The 25,804-nt window shown below is 37.3% G+C and overlaps 1 long non-coding RNA gene across 2 annotated transcripts in view; it reads right to left on the bottom strand.

The window, feature by feature from the left end:
- LOC127492769 (uncharacterized) overlaps window positions 1–25,804 on the bottom strand; it is a 107,568-nt gene that overhangs the window by 40,069 nt on the left and 41,695 nt on the right. The window contains exons 1-2 of one of the 2 annotated variants that reach the window (XR_007922522.2): window positions 6,596–17,547; window positions 986–1,093 (exon numbers count right to left, since the gene is read on the bottom strand). This is a non-coding gene — a long non-coding RNA (uncharacterized lncRNA). Of the gene's footprint in view, window positions 1–985; window positions 1,094–6,595; window positions 17,548–25,804 lie in introns of those variants that run through there. The other variant, XR_007922521.2, reaches the window with a different exon arrangement.

Genomic DNA, 25,804 nt, shown 5'->3' on the forward strand with positions numbered 1-25,804 from the left:
TATTCTTTACTGTTATTAGAAAAGATGTGTCCAATAAGGAAAAAAGAAGGAAGGCTTGAGTGAGTCATGTAATGTTGCATTTAGTGGAGACAGCAATACACTATTCTAATTTGAAAATATACAAAGATAATTGGATGCAGAAATAAATATTGATAAGGGTATATACGTAGCTTAGTACACACACATGCATTTCTGTGTCTTGTGCCCTGAGAAACTCTAAAAGCAATAGTACCTCAGAAACAATGCATATATCAGAATACAGAGATGTTGGATAAGGATAGTATTCCTCAACACAAGGAATGAATATCATTGGAGCAGCGGTTGGTTCTAAGGCTGCACCAGGGGGAAATATAGGATATCCTGGAAAATCTTGTGATAGAAGAATGCAAGGAGATGCTTAAGAAAGAATAGAAACATTACCAAAATGAGAAACCAACATGAAAAAGCATCTAAAGACAAAGTTCAAAAAATGATATCAATCATATATAAACTGTAGCATAAAATATAAATTTATGAATTCATTCTGAAATAAATAAAATCTTGAATAAATACAAATAGTTCTTCTTTGCAAAAAATTCCAATCGGTAAATGTAGAAGAAATGAAGGAAATATAAAATAATCATAAAGATACCATGATCGTAATTTTTGTATCCAAGAATCACTGATGGTTTCTAAAACTCACAAGACTAAAATAGGATATTTATACGGTCTCACAGTATCTATCCCAAGACATTGATTCATTATTCGATGATAAGGAAAAACAGTTACAATAGAGTGGGATATCTGGCAGATACCAACTTATTCAAATCGTGAAGTTTACCAATGCCAGTAATAAAACACATGAGTTTGAACATCATGTTCAATGAGAAAGGCACATAAGTATGTGGTAACACCACCTAGAAATATATAACCTTAATCTAATCATGAGAAAACACCAGGTAAACCCAAATTAAGGCTAGCCTACAAAGAATTCATGAATACTCACCATAATTTCCAAGGTCATTGCAGAGAACAAGAAACGATTGATTAACTATCACATGTTGGAAGAGAATAAGTATGGCAGCCAATCAGTAACTGGGTTCACGGACTGGACCTTGGGATAGCAGTGAAAGACATTAGTGATGTACCTGGAGAAATTCCAATTAATTCTGTACTTAAGATTATAGAGTTGTATAGATCTTAATTCCTTCGTTGGGATAATTATAGTATGATTTTGCAAAAGTCTGAGAAAGTACAAAGGATACTCTATACCATTTGAGAAACTTCCATAGGTGTAAAATTATTTCAAGGTTAAAAGAAGATATTACAAAGTGGCAGGGGTTTTGTTCCAATTCCAGTAAGTCTTTCTCATGAACATATTCTCTTATTAATACCAAAATTGATTGCAATAATATAAATCTAAAAGAACAATATGAGATTTCTATATAATGACATTATTTGACATGTAACCAAGACTTTGATTTGGGGTAGTTATGGGTTAATGCTATACTAAAATGTAAACTGGATTTAAGAAAAAGGAGGAGAGAGTCAAAGAGAGAAGGATTTTTAAAACTCGCACTTCTGAAACGGAGTCTGGATATAGTATGTAGAACCATATAGTTTGTAGGTTTTGGCATTATAATAGGCCAAGTATACACAATGCTATCTTTCTGTTGGAAAAACAATTTGAAAAATTATTTTTTCTCTGGAATATAAAATTTCCTTTATCCAAGTTAAATGGATTTATTATAAATTGTGATTGAAATTTCTATAACAATTTTCAAGCACCCATTATAACTTCTTGAAAATAAAGGAATTTTACACAGCATTTATATATTCATTCCATGTGAGAAGTCATTCCTAAAAGTTACATCCTATTAAATGGGGAAAAGTTGGAAGCATTTCCACTGAAATCTGGTACCAGACAGGGATGCCCCCTCTCATCACTGCTATTCAATATAGTAGTAGAAGTTTTAGCCAGAGCCATTAGGCAAGAAAAAGAAATTAAAGGGATACAAATTGAGAAGGAAGAAGTCAAACTATCCCTCTTTGCAGATGATATGATTCTCTATTTAGGGGATCCAAAGAACTCTACTAAGAGACTATTGGAACTCATAGAAGAGTTTGGCAAAGTAGCAGGATATAAAATCAATGCACAAAAATCAACAGCATTTGAATACACAGGCAATGCCACAGCTGAGAAAGAACTTCTAAGATCAAAAAAGGAACTCCACAACAACAAAACAAACAACCCACTTAAGAGATGAGCCAGGGTCCTCAATAGACAATTTTCAAAAGAGGAAATCCAAATGGCCAACAGACACATGATAAAATGTTCAGGATCACTAGCAATCAGGGAAATGCAAATCAAAATCACAATGAAGTTTCACCTCACCCCAGTTAGAATGGCTCATATACCAGGCCGGCGCCGCGGCTCTCTAGGCTAATCCTCCGCCTAGCGGCGCCGGCACACCGGGTTCTAGTCCCGGTTGGGGCACCAGATTCTGTCCTGGTTGCCCCTCTTCCAGGCCAGCTCTCTGCTGTGGCCAGGGAGTGCAGTGGAGGATGGCCCAGGTGCTTGGGCCCTGCACCCCATGGGAAACCAGGAAAAGCACCTGGCTCCTGGCTCCTGCCATTGGATCAGCGCGGTGCGCCGGCCGCAGCGCACCAACCGCGGCGGCCATTGGAGGGTAAACCAACGGCAAAGGAAGACCTTTCTCTCTGTCTCTCTCTCTCACTGTCCACTCTGCCTGTCCAAAAAAAAAAAAAAAAAAGAATGGCTCATATACAGAAATCTACCAACAACAGATACTGGTGAGGATGTGGGGGAAAAGGGACACTAGCCCACTGTTGGTGGGAATGCAAGCTGGTAAAGGCACTATGGAAGTCAGTCTGGAGATTCCTCAGAAATCTGAATATAACCCTACCATACAACCCAGTCATTCCACTTCTTGGAATTTACCCAAAGGAAATTAAATTGGCAAATAAAAGGGCTGTCTGCACCTTAATGTTTATTGCAGCTCAATTCACAATAGCTAAGACATGGAATCAACCTAAATGCCCATCAACGGTAGACTGGATAAAGAAATTATGGGATATGTACTCTATAGAATACTATACAGCAGTGAAAAAAAATAAAATCCGGTCATTTGCAACAAAATGGTGGAATCCGGATCACATCATGCTGAGTGAAATAAGCCAGTCCCAAAGGGACAAATATCATATGTTCTCCCTGATCTATGTCAACTGAGCACCTAAAAGGAAAGCTGTAAAAGTGAAATGGACACTATGAGAAACAATGACTTGATCAACCCCTGCCTTGACTGTTGAGGAACAACTTATTATTTTATTCCTTTGAGTATTTTTTGTTCTACTTAATACCATTGTTTGAACTCTTTAATTAACACACAATTATTTTTAGGTGTTTAAATTTAACTGAAAAGTGATGCCTGTTAATTATAAGAGTGGGAATAAGAGAGGGAGCAGATGTACAGTTCGGTACATTCTCAATCAGACCTACCCCTAATAGTAGAGTTAGAAACATGCCAGGGGATTCCAATTCAATCCCATCAAGGTGCCATGTACCAATGCCATCTCACTAGTCAAAGTGATCTGTTTCAGTTCACAATTGATCATAATGATAGGACTAAGAGTCAAAGGGATCACATAAACAAGACTAGTGTCTGCTAATACTAACCGATAGAATAAAAAAGGAGAAAATGATCCAACATGGGAAGCGAGATACATAGCAGACTCATAGAATGGCAGATGTCCTAAACAGCACTCTGGCCTCAGAATCAGCCCTTAATGCAGTCAGATCTGGTTGAAGAGCCCATGAGAGTATTTCAGGCATGGAATGCCAAGACACTCTGGCAAAAAAAAAAAAAAATGACCTAAATGAAAGATCTCTGTGAGTGAGATCCCAGTGGAAAGAATGGACCATCAAACAAGGAGGTACTTTTCTCTGAAGGGAGGAGAGAACTTCCACTTTGACTATGGCCTTATCTAAATAAGATCAGAATTGGCAAATTCAAGAGGCTTCCATAGCCTTGGCAGCGCATGACAAGAGCCTCATGTGATTTCAATTGTTAAATCAACAAGCGTCATTGTGCACCTGCTCCCCATGTAGGATCTCTGTCCTTAATGTGTTGTACTATGTGAATTAATGGTGTAACTAGTACTCAAACAGTACTTTATCTTTCTGTGTGGGTGTAAACTGTTGAAATCTTTACTTAGTACATACTAAGTTGATCTTCTGTACATAAAGATAATTGAAAATGAATCTTGAAGTGAATGAGATGGGAGAGGGAGTGGGAGATGGGATGGTTGCGGGTGGGAGGGTGAATATGGGGGGGAAAGGCCACAATAATCCAAAAATTGTACTTTGGAAATTTATATTTATTAAATAAAATTTAAAAAAATAAGGAATTTTACACAGCATTTATATATTCATTCCATGTGAAAAGTCCTTTCTAAAAGTTACATTCTTTTTCATTAAAGATTTATTTATTTGAAAGGCAGAGTTACAAAGAGGTAGAGGCAGAAAGAGAGATCTTCCATCTGCTGGTTCACTCCCCAAAGGGCTACAAAGGCCAGAGCTGCGCTGATCTGAAGTTGGAAGCCAGGAGCTTCTTCCAGGTCTCCCGCATGTGTACAGGGGCCCAAGGACTTGTTCATCTTCTACTGCATTCCCAGACCATAGCAGAGAGCTGGATCAGAAGAGGAGCAGCCGGGAATGGAACATGCACCCATATGGGAGTGCTGGTGCTGCAGGCCCGGGGCTTTAACCCACTGTACCACAGCTCCAACCCCAAATTAACTTCTTTGCAGAAAAATAAAATCTCTAAAAAGGAAATAAATGGATCAAGTGAGTAGCAAACCATTTTCACCAAAGGCTGCTCTCAGGAAAAGGATGGGCCAGATTATAGAACCAAAATAAAATATCTAAGAAAGAAATACTAAAATATCTGTGCAGAGTCATAGAAATAGTGGTGTTCTAATCTTAAAATAGAGTACAATTTCCCTTTGCCCTTTAGCTTTCTATACTTATCTCAAACATATTATTTTTCAATACAGAGATATGTGATGACATTATATTCTACCACTGTTTTCCCATTATTTTGAAATACTGATAATAATAATTATTACCACAAAGCAGACAATATTTAGTGACAGGTCTAATGAAATATATCTACAAAATGTGGAATTACAACCAAGTTACTTTCTTTAGGTGTGAGTTTTTAGATATGAAGGCATGGAGATTTCATTATGGAAAAGTGAATGTGAAATATTTCATCTCCTTAACTATAACATTCAATTACTGTAGTTCTCTGGTAAAAGCTTTTTATTCATAATGAAAGGAAAAGTGGGTCAATATAATATTCAAATAAGATTAATGGATATGTGATTCCAAAGTACTCTGAAAATATAAATTGCCATTGAAATATCAAATATAAAACATGTTATACTTTCTCCATGTAAAATCTTATAGCAAAAATGTACTAATATTTAAATAGGAGAAAAATATTTTAGTGTCAAGAGATCTTACAGGGAAGCTGTTAAAGACAGTGCAACTAGGTAAACAAAACAATCATCTGCACACAAGGTAACAGTATTTTACATTAAATGTAAATTTTTAAAAATCTTGAAAGTGGTCATATCTGGGGGTTATTAGCTTATTTGCAAATGTGAAAACACTTCAGCCCCACAGTGCAATTTATAGAGGTAGCATATTGTGGCACATGGTACAGATAACTTCACTCAATATACACTTGAATCTGCCATTTGTTATCTTCTACTATAGAAATTGTACAGTGCCATTAGTATTAGTCAGTCTGCCCTTTCAGTAGGAATGGTTAAAGAGATCAACTGAAGTATTCGTTTCTTTCTCTTTGTCTTCTCAGACATGTGGGTGTGATGTCAGGATATCCAACACCTTGTGAAAAGAACAAAGGTCTTGTCTAAGGGAGCTAAAACAGAATAAACAGGTCTTCAAAAAGTTCATGGAAATGGTGTATTATTAAAAAAACTATGCATGAATTTCAAAACCTTTTGCACAAGAATAATCTTGAAGCCTCCATGAATTCTAGATTGGTATTGATAACGAAAAAAAAAAAAAAAACAAATTCCCTGATGTTTTAAGTTAATGAAATAAGCTTTTCATTCCTTGCACCTGATTGTAATTCCATCTGACAAGCATAGTCTTTAGGAGCAGGGTGTGGGGAGACCAAGTCTGCTTCACATTGCCTAGCACAGAGGAAATAAGTCATTGTTGCCAAAACATTGCAGGACAGTGCAAATTACTGGCAATAAAGAGATGATGGGTTTTATAACAAATAAGCTGAGGGTCAACAAAAAGATAGCTAGATGGCGGAGAACACTGTCATACAGGCGGAAGATATTAAGAAACTCATAAAACTGCTCCAAACACTTCTCCAGGATTATCAACAAGACACCAATATGTGGGAACAAGATGTAATACAGGGCCTTCTCCAGGTGAAACAGAGTATTGAGCAGTTTACCCAATTCCTTTTAAAAATACTAATTTATTGTGAAAGTCAGAGATAGAGGGAGAGACACAGAGACAAACAGATCTTCCATTCATTCATTCACTCACCAGATGGCTGCAGTGACCAGTGCTGGGCCAGGCACAAGCCAGGAGCTAGAAGCTTCATCCAAGTCTCCCACATGGGTGGTGGGAGCCCAAACACTTGAGCCATCTTCTGCTGCTTTTTCCAGGTCATTAGCATGGAGCTGGATCTGAAGTGGAGCAGCTGGGTCATGAACTGTTGTTATGTGAGATGCTGACGTCACTGGGGGGCCACAATGCTGGCCCCTTATTTAGAGTTTAAGCACAAGAACAAGTAATGGATTAATTAATCATCACTTACTCCACAAATATTTATTTGACATTATATTTTTATTAAAACAGGAGTCACAAACTTACAACTAAAAGCTAAGTAATCATGTGACTTGATGTCCATTGAAAATAAAGTTTTATTGACACATAACCGTGGTCATTTATTTTTTATATACTAATTTTTATTTTTGATCTACTTAAAAGGCAAAGGGATAGAGAGAGATAGAGAGAGATCTTCTATCTGCTGTTTCACTCTCCAAATGCCTGCAACAACTGGGGCTGAACCAGGGTGAAGTTGGGAGCCCAGAACTCCATCAGGGTCTCTTACGTGTGGGGCAGGGACCCAGGACGCTTTAGCAGGAAGCTGTATCAGAAGCGAAGTATCCAGGACTGGAACTCGGCACTCTGATATAGTTTGTGCATGGTAGGAAGTAGCTTTACTTGTGTGTCCCAGGGTCTGCCCCATTCATTGTTTTACTGTCTTATGCTGCTTCGATGCTACAAAAGCAGAGCTGAGTGGTAGCGATAAAGGTCACCTGGGCCCACAAAGCCTAAAATACATGCTATCTGGCCATTTATAAACATGGTTGGCCGACCCCTGAGCTACAGTTTGGGAGCACAGACATGAAGAAGGAATGAGTCTGGTCCTCGGGGAACTTCAGTATAGGGCATTAGCAGAAATGCTGGTGAACATTCACTTAATTGTGCTAAGACAGCTACATGCATGAAGGGAACACAGGAGGGCAATACTGTCTGAATCTGGGATTGAACAAAGGCTGCCTGCAGGAGAAAATCCCTTATCCGATGGGATTATCACACTAGTAGGATCTTTTTCAAAAAGTGGAAAGTGAGTTTCTGGGCAAGTAAGATGAAGAGCAAAAAGGCATGAAATAGGACAAAAGGTTTGGGAAAATATAAGCATTCTTTTGATCTAGGACGGAAATTGTAAAGTGTAAAAAATCTTAAGAAGATGGAGACAGAAGCAGGGTCTCAGCCCTGCAGGGCTCTCTGCTACAATGCCTGGAGACTTGGGATGGATTCTGAGAACAATTTGAAGCAGTAAGGTGTTTGAATAAAATTCTGGCTGTAGACTGGTTTTATTTTTTTTCAAAAGATAAGTTCATTTATGGCTGAATTCTATTTCTTTTATCTTCTTGTTTGCCATTTGTATGACCCAGATGTCCAACACAGCCCTGCACAGAGGAAAGTTACATTTTTTTTGTTATATTAGCAAAGAAACAAGGTTAGTAGTGCTAAGATTTCTGTTCAGTAGAAAGCAGTACAAATGTAAGAACTAAAGCGAGATTATCAGTGTCAGAAAGAAAGAAAATTAGTGAACTCAAACTTCAAAGCACTATTCCTGGAGATAGTATCAGATACTTATAGGGGGCACTTTTGCACTATTCTCAACATTTACCCATAATTTGTTACTTTCTCACATTTATTTTCTGTTGGAAGATTTGATATTTCATTTTAAGTGTTCTAAAGAAGGATCATAAGACAAGTTGCCATTATAAAAATAGAATCAAAAAACAAGAAAACATATAAAGTGTTTCATTTCTATAATCTGTCTACGTGCTGGAAACTAAAGAATACTGCACAGTCCATAAGTACTGCTCTGGCACATTTTTAGCCTGGGTTCTATGGGCTTAGTGGAGGTTTTAAATTATTATTTCATTTAATTTTTGTTTGGTCCATCATAATGATTTTCTTTATGTAGCCATACCTAGACTCAACTTAAAATACTAAAAGCCTGGCACTAAGTGAGGAAGAAAAAAATATGCAAGAGAAAATCCAGATATGAGAATAAAGAAGTAAAACCAAGAAGGAATTTCTCCCCAGTTTGTTGATTTCCAGACCTAAGTTCATCCTCCAAATTCGAGCGAGATCTGCACTCAGATTCATCATACATGTGTTCTCCTCGTTTTCTTAAGCTTTTCTCTAGTGCACATGTTGTGCCCAGTAATTATTCTCCAAAGATTTTCCAAATAACTGCAAAAAATATATTGGAGAATAATCTTTTTCATATTAAAAGGAATGGTAGGAGGATTGGAAGGAAGGCAAGATGGAAGGAAGGCAGGCAGAGAAAACATGGAAAAAGGAAGGGAAATGGGAGCAGGAAGGAGAGGGAGGGATTGAGGACGGCAGAGAGGCAGATGGAGAGAGAGCAGGAGATGAAGGACAGGAAACTTGTGTTAAAATCAGGCAACTGAATGAAACTTTCAAATGAAAACTGATGATTTCAAAAATATTTAGTTACGTGTGAAAATGCCCATGATCATTCACGTCTCTCTCCACAGACATGTGATTCTGATTTTGTAAATAAGTGAAAAGACCATTAGGAAAACATACCTGTTAACATACATATTGGCTATTTATGATGTGACTGAGTGCTTTTTTAAATTACTACTTGTATTTCTAATTTTCACAACTTTATGCCATTAGCATGCTTTTTGGTGGCATAATAAAATTTAAATACAAAAGAGATGTTCTTTACCAATCAAGTCCCAAATTTTCAATTCTGTGACAATTTCTGTGACATAATATCTAGTTCAAATTTCCTTAAGTAATAACTACTGCTTGACTATGTCTTTATAAGTTCCTATATATATATATTGATGGAGTATGTTTCACTTTCTCCTGTAGATCTCAGTGTAGCCTCCATGCCTCCCCCTACTCTACCCTCCTTGTAATGCAATTCAGACTGAAAGTAATCAAGCAACATACAATGGTTATTCTTTTATCCACAGCCAAATTCTCTATCCTCTGTTACCTGTATGTATTGATATTAGACACATGAAAATTCAATCCAGAAATATAGAATTAAGTCATATTATCTAGTAAGCCCTGAAGTTATTTAACCAAAACAATTTCAATTATTTTAGGCCAAGAAAGACATTGGAAACTTTTAGTTTCCCATTATAGTTAGCAAATATACAAATACATAGTAGTCATTTAAATATCTCCATGACTTCTTATTCTGTTTATCTTCTTAGAAAGTGAATCATCTAGGTCTCTATTATACTCCAATGGTTTAGATACCAATTATTACCTGCTGAAAGACTTAGCATTAAAATTATTTAAGCTCAGAGTTTGTAAACTCAAGAGGCTTCCATAGCCTTGGCAGCTCATGACAAGAGCCTCGGGTGAATAGTGACGTCATAAATAAAAGTGTCAATTGTTAAATCAACAAGGAGAGTCACTGTGCACTTACTCCCCAGGGAGGATCTCTGTCCTTAATGTGTTGTACTATGCGAATTAATGGTAAAACTAGTATTCAAACTGTACTTTATACTTTATGTTTCTGTGTGGGTGCAACTTGTTGAAATCTCTACTTAGTATATACTAAGTTGATCTTCTGTATATAAAGATAATTAAAAATGAATCTTAATGAAGAATGGTATGGGAAAGGGAGTGGGAGATGGGATGGTTGCGGGTGGGAGGATGGTTATAGGGAGAAAAACAGCTGTAATCTAAGAGTTGTACTTTCAAAATTTATATTTATTAAATAAAAGTTTAAAAATTAAATTAATAACGTACTGCTGAATTATTTTTTCTTCCATCTTCATGTTCCCTTTTATGCAAATAATCTGCTCTCACCAGAGACGGCATTGTGGCACAGTGGGTTAAGTTCCTGCTTGCAAGGCTGGCAACCCTTATGAGCCTTGGTTTGAGTCCACTTCCTGTCTGGCTCCCTACTAAGGTCTCTGGTAAGGCAGCAGAAGATGGGCCTGAAGCCTGTGCCCCTACTCCCATATAGAAGACAAGGATGGAGTTCCAGACTTCTGTATTTGGCTTGGCCCAGGCCAGGCTGTTTGGGCCATTTGGGGATAAACCAGCAGAGGGAAGATCTCTCTCTCTCTCTCCCTGTCTCTAACTCTGACTTTCAAACAAATGAATAAATCTTTTATGAAAAAAAATGTGCTTTTACAACCAGATACAAGCAGTAATTTAAGACTAAGATTTGAAGCCACCACTGTATTTTAATAGCCAACACAAATCTTTTCCTTTAGAGTAAAAAAAAGTTAAGTTTGTATTGACAAATTTCACCAGTGTCTCTATTTTTCGGACATCCTACTGTTGATAAGCCAGTTGTTGCGTGCTTGTTTCACAGGTTTGAAGACGACTACGTTGTTTATCATAGGAGTGATAAGGTCTGAGGTCTGTGAAGGTAAATTTGCTAGAATTTACCTGCTTTCCTTTCACTTCTGCTTTTGTAACAGACTCAGAGTTGTCTGAAACTCTGTAGTTCATTTATATGCAAATATACAAGGCCCATCTTTCTAGTATATTATAATAGAGAAAGCAATTGAAATGATACAAAATTATTTTACTCATTCAGCTCTTTGGTTTATAAGAAATAGATATTGATCTTTTGTACAAAAGAGCTTAATACTTTTTGAATTTGAGGCTAATGAAGATTTATAAACACTGAGGGCAAGCTAGGTGTCAGTTTTCATAAAATGAATAACATAGACTCAATGAGTAATGATACTATTTTTTATCAAGATCAATAAAATTTAATATTAGCTAAAAATACTTAGAATATTTCTAATGATTTTGCTCAGCTCTGGCACTGAAAAGCTGACAATATGTTGTGAATACATTATAAAAGCAAATTGTAGTTATAAATATTGTTGGAATATCACTCAAATTGTATTAGGCTCTGTTTGAAGATGAGTTAAGGTAGGAATGAATGTGATGTCACATAGCCTGAGCAATTACAGGAAGTAACTTTTGTAGAGATAATTGCCAATTATTCATTTTCCAATTTTTATTTTTAAAATTTTCATTACTTAATTCACTTGAAAAGTAAAAGGAGATAGATGTAGAGGTAGAGGTAGAGATAAGGATAGGGATAGGGATGGGGTAGGGATAGGGATAGGGATAGGGATAGAGCTAGGGCTAGGACTAGGGCTAGGGCTAGGGTTAGGGCTAGGGCTAGGGCTAGGGCTAGGGCTAGGGCTAGGGTTAGGGCTAGGGATAGGGCTAGGGCTAGGGTTAGAGATAGGGATAGGGATAAGCATAAGGATAGGGATAGGGATAAGCATAGGGATAGGGATAGGGAAAGAAAGAGAAAGAAAAAGAAAGAGAGAGAGAGAGAGGTTTCTGTCCCCTGGTTCATTCCTCAAAAGTCAGGAACCAAGAACTCAATCCAGGTCTCCTACATGAGTGGTGGGAATCTAAATACTTAGACATTGCATGTTGCCTCCTAGGATGTGCAATAGCAGGAAGTTGAAAGATTACTTTGTTGAGAGCCCTTGTGTCTATATTGATCATGGATATTGATTATATTTTTATTTTCTTGAGGAATCTTTGTTTGCTGTCAGGGTAATGCTAGCCTCATTGAATAGGTTAGAAAGTGCCTTCCCCCATTCTTCTAATGGAAGAATTTAAGTAGGATTTGCATGGATTCTTGAATGTTTGGTAGAATTCACCAGATAGGAAAGCTACTTGACCAAAGAATTTTCTTGTTAGGAATTGTTTGCTTTCTTGTTCTATTGCTTTACTGTTTATAGGCCTGTTTACATTTTCTATTTCTTTACGAATTCATAGTTTGTATCTTTCTAGGAATTTTTCTATTTTGTATGGATGATCTAATTTTTAATACTATTTGTCATAATAGTCTTATAATCTTTTCAGTTTCAGTAAGATCAATCATAATGTCCCTGCTTTCCTTTCTTTTTAAAATGCTTATTTATTTATTTATTTATTTATTTGAAAGGGAGAGAAAGAGAGAGAGAGAGAGAATCTTCTATCAACTTCCCAAATGGCTGCACTGGCTAGGGCTTGGACCCAAATCATCAGGTCAACTTCTACTGCTTTTCAGGTGCATTAGCAGGAAGCTGAATTAGAAGCAGAGCATCTGAGCATCAGACTGAACCAGTACTCCAATGTGAGATGCCCTTTTTGCCAGTGACTGCTTAACCTGTTGCACTTCAAGGCTAGCCCTCCTGCTGTCATTTCTTTTTGTACTTATTGTGTCTTCTCCAATTTTTCTTAATTGGTCTTGCTAAGGGCTTATAAACTTTGTTGATTTTTAGTAACTGTTCTTTTTATTTTTTAGTATTTTTTATTTTTCTAAAATGAACAAATTTCAAGTATTACATACAGATTACAAGCACAATGATACTTCCCACCCTACCCTCCATCCCATGCTCCAAACCTTTCTCCTCCTTTTTTCTTTTTCTTTATTTTAATTTTTTTAAAGAATCAATTTAGGGTTTGTTGAATCTATTAGTTTTCTACTTTCTGTTTTGTTTATTTGTACATTAGTTTTATTTTTTCATTTCCCTTGCTTTTCTTTGATTTAATTTCCTTTATCTCACTCATTATACTGTAAAATTAGATTAATTATTTGAGTGCCATACTTGGCTTTTGGGCACTACTTTACTAATTTTACTGTATCTCCTAATTTTGATATTTTGTTATTTGTTCTCATTCCTCAAGAAGTGTTTTATAATTGCCTTAGTGACTTGCACACTTAAGACAGGAATGAGACTGCACAGCCTTCACAGCCTAAAATATTTACTCATGGACCCTTACAGAAAATATTTGCCATCCCTGGGCAAAATGAATGGCAGACCCATAGAAAATCAAGGACAGCATTTTCCACATGACTATGGAGTCAGAACATATTTTGTCAGTCACAACACAATCCAGATAATTAGCACAAGAACATGATCTATGAATTAATGAAAGATCATCATAAATACACAAATATAAAGGCATTTTACCTGACCATGCAATCACCATCACCAACAGGAAAATCACCATGACCAAGTGTAACTGAGATAGCATTTAATAGGCAACTTTCAAAATGGAAAATCTGAATTTCTGAGTAATTTTGTTAACAAATTAAAGTAACAGAAAACCCACAGAAGATGTTAGCATTAAACTCAAATGCTCTATTATGCAAAAAGGGATTAACTACTAAAATCAAATTGCCTTAAGTAGGTAATGGTTCCTACCCAAAATCTGCTCAAGCATCCTACTTAACAATGAGAAACACAGTTACTTTAACTTATTAAAAAGACAAGAAATAACATTTCCTGATATTTCTATTTAATAGTTCAATGAAACCCATGGTTAGTAACATGGTCTAGAATAAACAAAGGAGATATTTATGGGTTGAAAGAAAACGAGGCCGGCGCCACAGCTCACTTGGCTAATCCTCCGCCTGCGGTGCTGGCGCCCTAGGTTCTACTCCGGTTGGGGCGCCGGATTCTGTCCCGGTTGCTCCTCTTCCAGGCCAGCTCTCTGTTGTGGCCTGGGAAGGCAGTGGAGGATAGCCCATGTGCTTGGGCCCTGCACCTGCATGGGAGACCAGAAGGAAGCATCCAGCTCCTGGTTTTGGATCGGCGCAGCGTGCCGGCCTTAGCCGCCATTTGGGGGGTGAGCCAACGGAAGGAAGACCTTTCTCTCTGTCTCTCTCTCTCCCTCTCTCTCTGTCTAACTCTGCCTGTCAAAAAAAATAAAATAAAAAAATAAAAAATAAGAAAAGGAAGTAAATTTTCCTTTATCCATTGATCAAACCACTAAATAAACCAGTGTAGATATTTGGCACAGAAATTTAGAGGCTGTTGTGGCATTTCCATCCCATATCAGTGTGCCTGGGCTAGAATTCTGGCTCTGCTCCTGATTTCAGCTTCCTGAAAATGTGCATCCTGTGTGTCAGTAAGTGGTGGTTCAAATACTTGAGTTCCTGTTAATCATATGGGAGATCCGGATTGAGTTCCAGCCTTCTGACTTCAGCCTGGCCCAGCCCTGGATATTATGGGCATTTGGGGAAGTGAACCAGCAAATGGGAGATTGTCTCTCTCTCTCTCCATCTCTCTCTCTCTCTTTTTCCCCTCTCAACAAGAATTTAGAAAAAACATACAATTCAAAATTCAATACTGTTACACAATAGAAACACATAGTAGCAAAGTATTTTTAATATCTGGTGTAATATAGCAATGTGGGTTATAAGTGCCTGGAATACATATGTGCATTTAGAAAATTATAAAACTGTGACTCAAGATTCACGACAAGCTATGTGCAAGTGGAAATATGCTATATTCATCAGTGGAGAATTCCAGTAGTAGGGAGATACACATTTTGCCTAAATTAGTCTGTGAATTATATGCAAGTCCTATCAAACCTCAGTGTTTTATTATGAAACTTGATTTAGAAAAGCTACCTAAAAATTAAAGAATTTTTTTAAGATCATAGCAATGGCAGCAGGAAACAAACTCATCTAATAGGCTGGGGAATGGACAATTATATAGGAATCTCTATCATTTAAAAGATACAGAGAAAGACTACTTTTGGCCAGTGAAAATCTGATAAAGCGTAATTGTCTAAACTAACCATAACCTTTCTCATATGAGAAATTTTCCTAGCTGACAAAATGTTAGTTAAAATGCACATAGTTGAGTATATTTGCAACTTAATGATAGCATCAAAAACAGGTAGTATGACTACCATTGTTGAGGACAAGGGACATTCAAAGTATAGGTGCATGGCATGGCTGCTCACTGATTCTTAGAATTTCTTTGAAATGCCTGCCCCAGTTTCCCAAAGTATAATATGATCCTTATATAATAATTCCTAACACTTGATTACTGCAATTTAAAATATCATACATCTATATCTAAAATATGACAAATCAGGGGTGGTGCTGTGTTATAGCAGGTAAAACTGCCACCTGCAGTGCTGGCATCCCATATGGGCGTCAGTTCTAGTCCTGGCTGCACCACTTCTGATCCAGCTTTCTGCTATGGCCTGGGAAAGCAGTAGAAGATGCCCCAAGTCCTTGGGCCCCTGCACCTGCATGGGAGAACCAGAAGAAGCTCTGGCTTCTGCCTTTGGATGGGTGCAGCTCCAGCCCTTGCGGCCAGTTGGGGAGTGAACCAGTGGATGGAAGACCTCTCTCTCTGTCTCTTTCTCTCTATGTGTAACTATGACTTTCAAATAAATAAATCTTAAAAAAATAAAATATAACAAATCCACAATTTCTTTATGTTCTACTGCAATTTTTAAATGCTATGGCCAAACTATGAACCAAAAAAGAAGAGAAATCTCTTCTAAAATTCATATTTATTTACTCTCAATATTGATATTGAAAGGCAGAAAAACAGACTGAAAGACTGACAAGGGAGCTCTGCTGGTTCACTTCCCAAATGTCCGCAACAGCCAGGGTTGGGCTGATGGTGAAGCCAGGAGCCAGCATCCCAATCCTGGTGTCACACCAGGGTGGCACAAACCTGATGCCATCCAGTGGGGTGTGGCCCCCTCAGACATAGGCAGAATGTCTGTCACAAGCATGCTGCCAGCTATGGCTGAAAAGCTTGTTTCCAGATGTGCCAGCATCTTTCCCACTCTAGCTTCTTGTGCCGCATATGTTTCCTTGCAGTTTTAAATCACATCTTAAAGTTAGTTGCAATCTTCTATCCAGGGCTAGCAGAAGAAGGGGATGAGCCCCCAAAGAGAAATGGGCTATCTCAAAAAGATTCCTGCTGTCTCCATGAGCCTCAAGCCAGAAACCCCCTATCCAATGGACACCCTCATAGAATGACCCAATGAAATGATGGTAATGCCTTAAAAAAACCCTAGGCACCTCCTGAAAACCACTGTTCCATTCGAGCACTCCATCTGGTCTCCTCTTGGACCAGATGCTTTTCTGTTGCTTGCCAATCAAATAAACATTTCTGCTTCTTTGCATTTTGTTTCCCAGATTTTTATTTATATACTGAGCTGAGAAAAAGAACCCACAGAACTTGCTCCAGCAACCCCCTTCCCCTCTGCAACCGGTAACAACAACCCAATCACTTTAGCTATTACCATTGTGTACCAGAGTCTGCACAAACAAGAAGCTGGAGTAAGGAGCAGGGGACAAGCTTTAGACCCAGGTACTGTGATCTGGGATGTGGGCATCTTAACCAGTGTTTTAATCACACCTGAACGAAGAGAAATCTTTGGAAGAGATTTCACATTTGACATCTGCATATCAATACAAGGGAGCTTATAGAGTGTGCTTCCATCTTATAAGTTTGCCCTTGAATTTTTCCACATCAGGAAAAAACTCAATTAAGATTGTACTTCCTCAATGGATGAACTCCCTGAATTCCATTCCTTTTCTGTTTTCAGTCCCATCTGTAGTTGCTGTGATCTTGAAAATTATATAGTCAATAACTAAACCAGATTCTCTGGATGAGCAAATGGATTTATAGTGTTATACAGAGAAACCCATAAGTGGAAAGCAGGCTATTGTAGACAACACCACTGATTTTTCTGAGAATGTATCTACTCTGGCTGGTAAGCAGTGGACATTGATGATTTTACACATATGCCACCTTTCAAGTCCTCGGGTAAATGAAAATGTAAATTCTACAAATAATTTGTATTGGAATCAAAAAGAAGGAGTCTAGTTTAGCTTTTGTCCTCAGTTGTTATTTCTTTGTCAACATGCCCCTTTATTACATGGTATAGTAAAATATCCTATTTGAAAGGAACACCTGTGAGAGACAAAAATGCAAGTGGGAGCATGTAGGAGCACTGGAATTCCACGCCTAGGTTTATTCTATTCTTTAACTATACTCACTCAAGGAACAGAAGCATGTAATGCTTATCATTTTCTGACCAAAAGCTAGCATTAGACATTTTAATTGTAAGCATTTACTGCATAAGATGAACTGATGGAACACACCAAATTTGTATCATCTGAAATAAAATCAATTTATAATATAATTTAAGAAGATAATTACTTATAATCTGAGCTATAGGTAAAATAGTTATCTGAGTGATATAATAATCTTATCTAATTATTTTAATATCTTTAATTATACTGTATATTTAATTATATTGCTTATCTGTATCAACAAGAAATGCAAAAATGTAATCTTCCCAGTCATCATTTTATGATTTCTTAACATAGAGTTTTAAATCAGATATTTTTCTTTGTAATGTGTAAGCCAATGTCCATCTTCTTGCTTACTTTCATTTCAGCTTCTTATATCACTAATTACCTGGACTGAAATAAAAGAAATAATCTTTCCTTTTTCTTTTCACAGTTTCCTCAAGATAAAGATATTTTTAAAGTCCACTGATGTACCTTTATTTTAAAAAGTGATTTTTATTTTAACTTTTAACTGAATGTAATCGTGTAATTCAATAAAAAATATTGCTAATGAAATTATTCTACATAACAAAGTATATTTTTATCACACATAAATAGCCACAATTAATTATATTGCATATCTATGTATTAAACAAGATTTTTACATATATATAATGCCTAATAATTCGTTTAATAGAAATATTTAGGTTTTATATGTTTATTTCTGTTCTAGAGAAACAAATAGGAAAATATTCATGTACCTCTGATTTGATGTTCAGCAATTTCGTTAAGCTTGGTATAACATTCTCCACCTTCCCTTGAAAGTCAATAAAATACTTCTTTATTTTTTTAAAGGATGTACTTATTTACTTGAGAGGCAGTGGTACAGAGAGAGAGAGAGAGATATCTTCCATTTGCTTGTTCACTCTCCAAATGGCTACAATGGCAGAAGCTGGGCCAATCAAAAGTCAGGAGCAAGGAGCTTCTTCCCAGTCTCCCACATGGGTTCAAGAGCCCAGGTACTTGGGCCATCATCTACTGCTTTCCCAGGCCATCAGCTGAGAGCTGGATCAGAAAAGGAGCAGCCGGGACTCGAACCGGTGCTCACAGGGGATGCCGGTACCGCAGGCAGATGCTTTCACCTACTGTGCCAGAGAGCCAGTCGCTAAGATACTTCTAGTGAAAAAAATATAGTCAACTCTATTGCAAATAAAAGTAGGGGAAGCCTTTTGCTTCTGAGTAGAGAGATTTCACAGATTGCATCATCAGATACAAGTCCATTATTATCCTCTATGTCCCTTAATTCTTACATCTATTTAGTTTCATGTCCTCTGGGTATTTCTTATTCCAGAATTTTCTGTCTCATTGATTACAGCAATATAAGAAAACTAGTTAAATAGGAGTTATAAAAGTGGCTTAGATTATCCTTCCACTAAGAACTTTGTTTAAAACGATGTATTACTAATCAATGCTTCTTTTTTTGAATCACTAAGGATCAGAGACAATAGTTGAAGATTGAGGCAACTTAAATAATATGTATTCAAAAACTTTCTTTCTGGAAGAAAAGACTCTGTTTCTTTTTTATATCATTTGTATTATCTGCACAGACTCAAAATAAATGCTTGCTGCTATGGTTAACTCAGTATTGAGTTGTTCTAGTGACAAACATCTCCCAAATTCAAGAATGCATAAGAAGACATTAATAAAGATACAACTTATGGTAAAATTTCTAAAGAAGACAGTGCTCAGTGCATTGAACACAGGCGAGCAGGAACTCACTGAGCAGAATCTGGCTGTCTACTGGGATTCTGGGGGAAAGAGATGTAACACCTGTTAATGGAAAGCATCAAAGTCAGATGATTGGCCAGCACCACAGCTTAATGGGCTAATCCTCTGTGGTGCTGGCACAACAGGGTCTAGTCCCAGTCAGGGCGCCAGATTCTGTCCCGGTTATTCCTCTTCCAGTCCAGCTCTCTGCTGTGGCCCGGGAGTGCAGTGGCGGATGGCACAGGTCCTTGGGCCCTGCACCTGCATGGGAGACCAGAAGGAAGCACCTGGCTCCTGGCTTCAGATCAGCACAGTGCGCCGGCCACAGTGGCCATTGCGGGGTGAACCAACGGAAAAGGAAGACCTTTCTCTCTGTCTCTCTCTCTCTCATTGTCCACTCTGCCTGTCAAAAAAAAAAAAAAAAGTCAGATGATCAGGGCACAATTGGCTTTATCTCACTTGCATTTGGCTTTCAAGAACAAAATAAGGATTTTCACAAAACAGGGTCTTACTCAAGGGAAACAAAAAGCATGTGTAAGAGTACAGCCATTACTCCAATCTTGGCATCAAAGAAGGAAATATCTATCTAGGGAAAGGTCAACAGAGTCACAAAACTCCACCAATTATTTCTGTTGTGGCTTTGTCATTTGCTTTCCCCTTTGTTTGTGGGCAACATTTTGCACAGAACACATGTGGTCATAAATGCATTGATTAATTGAATATTTCCCCCAGTTCAACTTAAACTTCATAGTGCTGCAGATGTAATATTTTTACAGCTGTGCTACCTTCTCGAATGAATTATAAAGTCTCCAAGGAAGATCATATTATATGATGGTAAAATATTAGAAGTGTAAACCATTATTGTTCCCAATATGTATCACTTTAAAAGATGGGACATTCCCATATACATTTCAAATGTAAAAAATATGATAAATTTCAGAATTGAGATTACATCACAGATGCAGCTAATTGCATGAATCTGGACTTCTCTGGGTAACATGTTATTATACATATAAAAAGTGCATAATGAACAAAATGCTGTCTGATACTTAGAGTCTGAGCTCTTTTATTCACACTTAAGTAGAAGACATGAACATGCAGAATATTTGAAGACTGGACAGAGGCTCCACATAGCTGTCAGATTTAAATCCACTTTGCCCAACCCTAGTCTGTAACTTTTCAGATGAATGCCTAAAAAACAGATAAAACTTGTGATCAGTGAGTGACCGGGATGAGTCTAATATAGCCAGCTGGGCTTTCCAAGAGTCAGATGGCAATTGTCAGATTTGTTTCATCTGATTTCATTGCATTTTTGGCATTTTCCTTCATAAAGGTGTATATGTGCATATTTCACAAGGAAATGAATTTAAAAAACCTAGAAAACTCACTATAGGAAAAAAAAACACATTGGGCATAGGGAATTTTATCACTTTAAGCTTCTAGTGTTAACAAAAAGCAAATTCTGAGACAGAAAAATTTATATCATTTTGCAATATACAAGTATTTTGAAAATGTGCTTATGTGATATTGACAAAAACAAAGGATTCATACAATATATTTAGTGATATGGTTTACCTGAAGAGTAGAGAATAATCAGGAAAAAAAATAGTGCTCATGGAATACATATATCAGCTGAGTTAGTGTTTCTTGGAACAGGATATCACACTATAGTATTGGGGAATGTAAGAATATAATTTTTTAAAATTACCCAGTTGAGCACAAAAGAAGAAATACAAAAATCAATATAGCAAACAACAGCATAAATTTCCTAAATATGTCATCAGTTAGAGGACTAGAATGCATTCCCTTTAACAAATAATGAAGAAAATGCATCAATAAAATAGATTAATAGTGATATGAAACATAGCAACTTGGAGAGAAAACACACAAAAAAGACTATCTTTCATCTAAGTACGAAATAAATTATTAAAATTACAGGTTACAATTGAGATAAGTTAGTGCAACATATTTTTATGAAGAAGCATTTTGAAGGAACTGGTTTAATAAAAGAAGAGCCACAATGTTAAATCAAGGTACAGAATGCATAATCAATTAAGCCAGAATTGGCTCAGAAATCCAACATAAGATAGATAAAAGATGAAACTGAAATAAGAATCCTTATCCTTTCCTTAATGGTGAGAGAGTCATCAATTAGAAACAAAATTGCAAAGTCTTGAAATGAAACTAGAACGTCAAATACATTTGGCACAGATTAGAAAGTCAAAGACGTTCACTGGTCCAGGGAAGGCTCAGCTGAAGACCCTCCGGCCATATCTGAGAGGGATGCAAGGGAGAAAGGAGTGCCTTGGTCGTCTTAGTAATTTAAGTAGAGGAGGGTTCCAATAGGAAAGAAGGGCAGACTATACTTTCTCAGCTTCTTGCAGAGGATGCCCAAAAGAACTGAAGCCTCAGAGGGAGATCGGGGGCCAGGAACTGATCACATCAGTGAGGTCATCTTCAGTGACGTTCAGCCACACCCTTCAGATGTCACTGTGATCTCAAAGCAATTACTTTCTGCACAGATTCTTATTTTTTTTCTGTGACCTCATGTCATATTAACTAGAATTACGATATTCTGTTGACTCTGAAAAATTCCCAAGCTTGTAATACTGAAAACCATACATTAAGGAAAATACTACTAATAGGCTTGATGAACAAGGGTGATGACAGGTCTTGACACAGGGCCATGAAGGGCCTAGAAGACAAGCAGGTTTTTTCCAAGATACATAACCACATTTTCTATTATTTCAGTCTTTCTAAACCTGGAAGAAAAAAAGAGAAAAAAAAAAAAAAAAACCACAAGCAACAGAGTTCCTATACTATTTAGCCCATTTATTTCCATAACAGCTCCCTTTTTGTACACACAGGTTCTTGGACACACAGAGGCTACACTACCTTGCCTGGTATTTGCTACTAGATGGTGGACCTGAGATTGAAACGTAGGTGGTGGTGGTGGTGCATGAGTGGGGCCAGACTGTTCTCATTGCCACAGAGACACAGAAGTCAAAGGGTGAAGAGTTCTGAGTCCACAGGCCGTGTTTGACATCAGCAACCCCCATCTGCCTACCTGGGCTCCAGGCTCCAGTGCCTGACTTCAGCTCCCTGCTAATGCAGGTCTTTTGAAGCAGTGGTGATGGCTCAAGTAATTAGGTTCATGTCTCACTATTGGGAGATCTAGATTACATTTCTCTCTCCCATCTTTGGCGCCTGCCCAGTCTCAATTATTATGGGTATTTGGGAAATGAATCAGCATAAGGGAGCTCTCTCGGTCTCTGTTTCTTTCTGACAGTGTGTTTTGAAACCTAGACCAGTTGCTTCCAGCCGAGTAACTTAAAAGCTGTTGCTAAATTTTGTATTTTCCTCATGTGTAATGTGGAGACAATAACTGCACTGCTAAACTAAATCGAGCTACTAAACTGAGTTGCACTGCAAAACCAGAGTATTTGTTAGCATCTCATGGATTAATTTGTGTGCTTATAAATATTCATCTTTATTACTGTATTTTCCTAAAAAATTATTTTATTCCATTGCATGAGTGTATTACCCTTTATGTATCCATTCACCAACTAAAGACAATTGGGATATTTGAGGTTTCAAAATAAAACTGGTAGAAATTTGTATATGTGTTTCTGCATCAACATCAGACTAATTCTTTAGGTAAAGTAAATCCCTAGGGTAGGATTTCTGGGTCATATGAAAGGTTTTTGTTTACAAGAGGTTAAGAAAAATGCCTTGCAAAAGTAAACTTTGTCGGCCGGCGCCGCGGCTCACTAGGCTAATCCTCCGCCTAGCGGCGCCGGCACACCGGGTTCTAGTCCCGGTTGGGGCGCCGGATTCTGTCCCGGTTGCCCCTCTTCCAGGGCAGCCCTCTGCTGTGGCCAGGGAGTGCAGTGGAGGATGGCCCAGGTGCTTGGGCCCTGCACCCCATGGGAGACCAGGAAAAGCACCTGGCTCCTGGCTCCTGCCATCGGATCAGCGCGGTGCGCCGGCCGCAAGCGCGCCGGCCGCGGCGGCCATTGGAGGGTGAACCAGCGGCAAAGGAAGACCTTTCTCTCTGTCTCTCTCTCTCACTGTCCACTCTGCCTGTCAAAAAAAAAAATAAATAAATAAAATAAAAAAAATAAAAAAAAAGTAAACTTTCTCCCTCTCACTCTCCCCCAGCCATTTTTGTTTATTTATTTTTTTTGCTATGGTAGAGAAATTTGCACACACTGGAAAGCAGTACTAAGAATCTTGCTCTAAACACTTTACCGGGCTGTACTTCCTGCAATAAATATTCTTTTTTTTTTTTTTTTTTTGGCCAGCTACTATATGGTTCCATATGTATTATACATTTTGGAAGTCTTTGGATTTTAACACAAGGTTTTCAGGCACAAATTAAAACAGACTCCACTTTTCTGGAAGCCTTGATCAGTTATAAATAAGCAGTACTAAGTCAAGAAATGTTTTACAGCCTGATAACATTGCTTATCTACTTTTGGCTCTTCTAATTTTTACAAGTTTTGTAGTTGATGAATTGTGTGTGGATAATGGAACACAATACTAATAAAAGGGATATCCATCGTCCAGGTGTCTTTGATGTTGAAATATCCCTCGAGAGTGCTAAGAAAAGTTTGTGAATCATGTTTAAAATACAAATACATCTCATTCATCAGATGGCCTAGTGTTCCTTGCTCTTCCTTATTTCCCAGGGACTTCTTTATCATTCAGTATTGCTTTACCACTCTACTTTCTCCATATAAGAGTGTCTCCTGTGGTATTACCTTCATTGAATTACAGTGTGTCCTTGAGATGATAAAAGTGAAAATTGAGCAAAAGCTATTAAATGCATATTCAAATTATATGGATGATATTGTCAAGGTGCATTCTTGTTTTTAATTATGGTCCTCTTCAATGATAAAGCCCCATATGTTTTCAAAACTAAGTAATTCCTTATATTCTCCTAGCTGTATTTCATTCTGTCCTTGTCTCCACGATCTTACAAACACCTTTAAGGAAAAAGGAGATGAGTGAGACTTCAGGTAAGGTTTCACCAGGATCATTATTTAACATCTGATTGCTGTCGCTAAGGCACATGTCTATTTCAGGGGAGTGGTTGCCTTACAATATTGTATCTGCAAAACATCCTAGTTTAGGAGTTCTGGCCAAGGAAAAGCCTTGGCTCATTAGTCAGAGGAATTAACTCATCCATCATATGCAGTAACACAAAAACTGGACCTCAGCTGCCACTCAGTCTTTCCCAAATCATCATTTCCCTATTAATGTGCTCTATCCTATATTGATAAACTATTTTTTGCATCATTTCTTAGTTATTCATGAATAGCTTCATTCTTTTCACAATATAATTGTGAAAATATAATTGTGACTGTTGAGGAAATAAAGAAAAACTTCCAAGCCTTGAATAATATTTTACATATTATTTCATCATATTGTTTTACAAAAGTGTATTCTTGTATATAAATACTTTGCATTGAAGCCTCATCCCAGTTGGAGTGAACTCTGGACCAGTGGATAATAGCATGCAGTACACTTGAATAACATATCAGAGTATGTGGGTCTGAGTCCTAATTCTAGCTCCTATTCCAACATCCTGCTAACATGTACCCTGGAGGCAGCAGGTGACGGATGCGAGCCCCTACTACCCCTGTGGAAGACCCAGAGTGAGTTCTGGGCTCCTGCATTCAGACTGACCCAGCCCTGGCTGTGGTGGGAATTTGGAAAATGAATCGGAGAATGAGAGGGCTCTGACTGTCTTTTTGTGTCTCTCCGTCTCAAATACGACGAAAATGAATAAGTAGAAATTAAAATAATTAACTTCAACACACTTTCTAAAGGACAGAGATTATGTGAAGGAGAACTATTCCTTAAGTCTTTTTATCCTGTTTTAAGATGCAATAAAAACTGTATCTCACAGTTGTGACAATGCATGTAATAAACTCAAATGTATTTGCATAGAGTAAATGCTTAAAACCTTAAATATTAATAAAAATTACATAAGCAGGATTTTCTATCTAAAATTAATACCAAAATATACTTACTGAGAAAAATTTTAAAATACAGATATAATAATGAAGAATCCATACCTGTGATTTCAGTAAACTGAGATTAGCACAATTAATTTAACTGTGTTTCTGTCTCAGATTTATTTTGTAAGAAAGTCTATTTGGTTAATTGTGAATCTTTAGAAACACAAGAATACAATTCTGAGTGTGTATGTGTGCAGCTACAGCCATAACTCTATCTGGAAAGTCCTCCCTTACCTATCCACACTTGATGGGTTCTGGAACCCACTTTGATGTAAAATCTACAGATGCTCAAGTGCCTTATATAAAATTGAAGATTATTTGCATATAACCTATACACTTTCATATACACTTTAAATCACCTCTTGATTGCATATAAGACAATGCAAAGGCTGTGTCAAACATTGTGACACTGCATTGTTTGGGGAATAATGGTTTTTAAAAGTGTGTAAATTTTCAGTGTGGAAGCAGTTCTTTCTCATTCTGACTATTATTCGTCGATGATTAGTTGACTGTGTATAGATGCACAGTTATCTAATTAAAACATGTGGTAAAAATAAGAGTCATAAATATGCA

The sequence above is a fragment of the Oryctolagus cuniculus genome, chromosome 14, assembly GCF_964237555.1.
Source record: "Oryctolagus cuniculus chromosome 14, mOryCun1.1, whole genome shotgun sequence".
In the NCBI taxonomy this organism is placed as follows: domain Eukaryota; kingdom Metazoa; phylum Chordata; class Mammalia; order Lagomorpha; family Leporidae; genus Oryctolagus; species Oryctolagus cuniculus.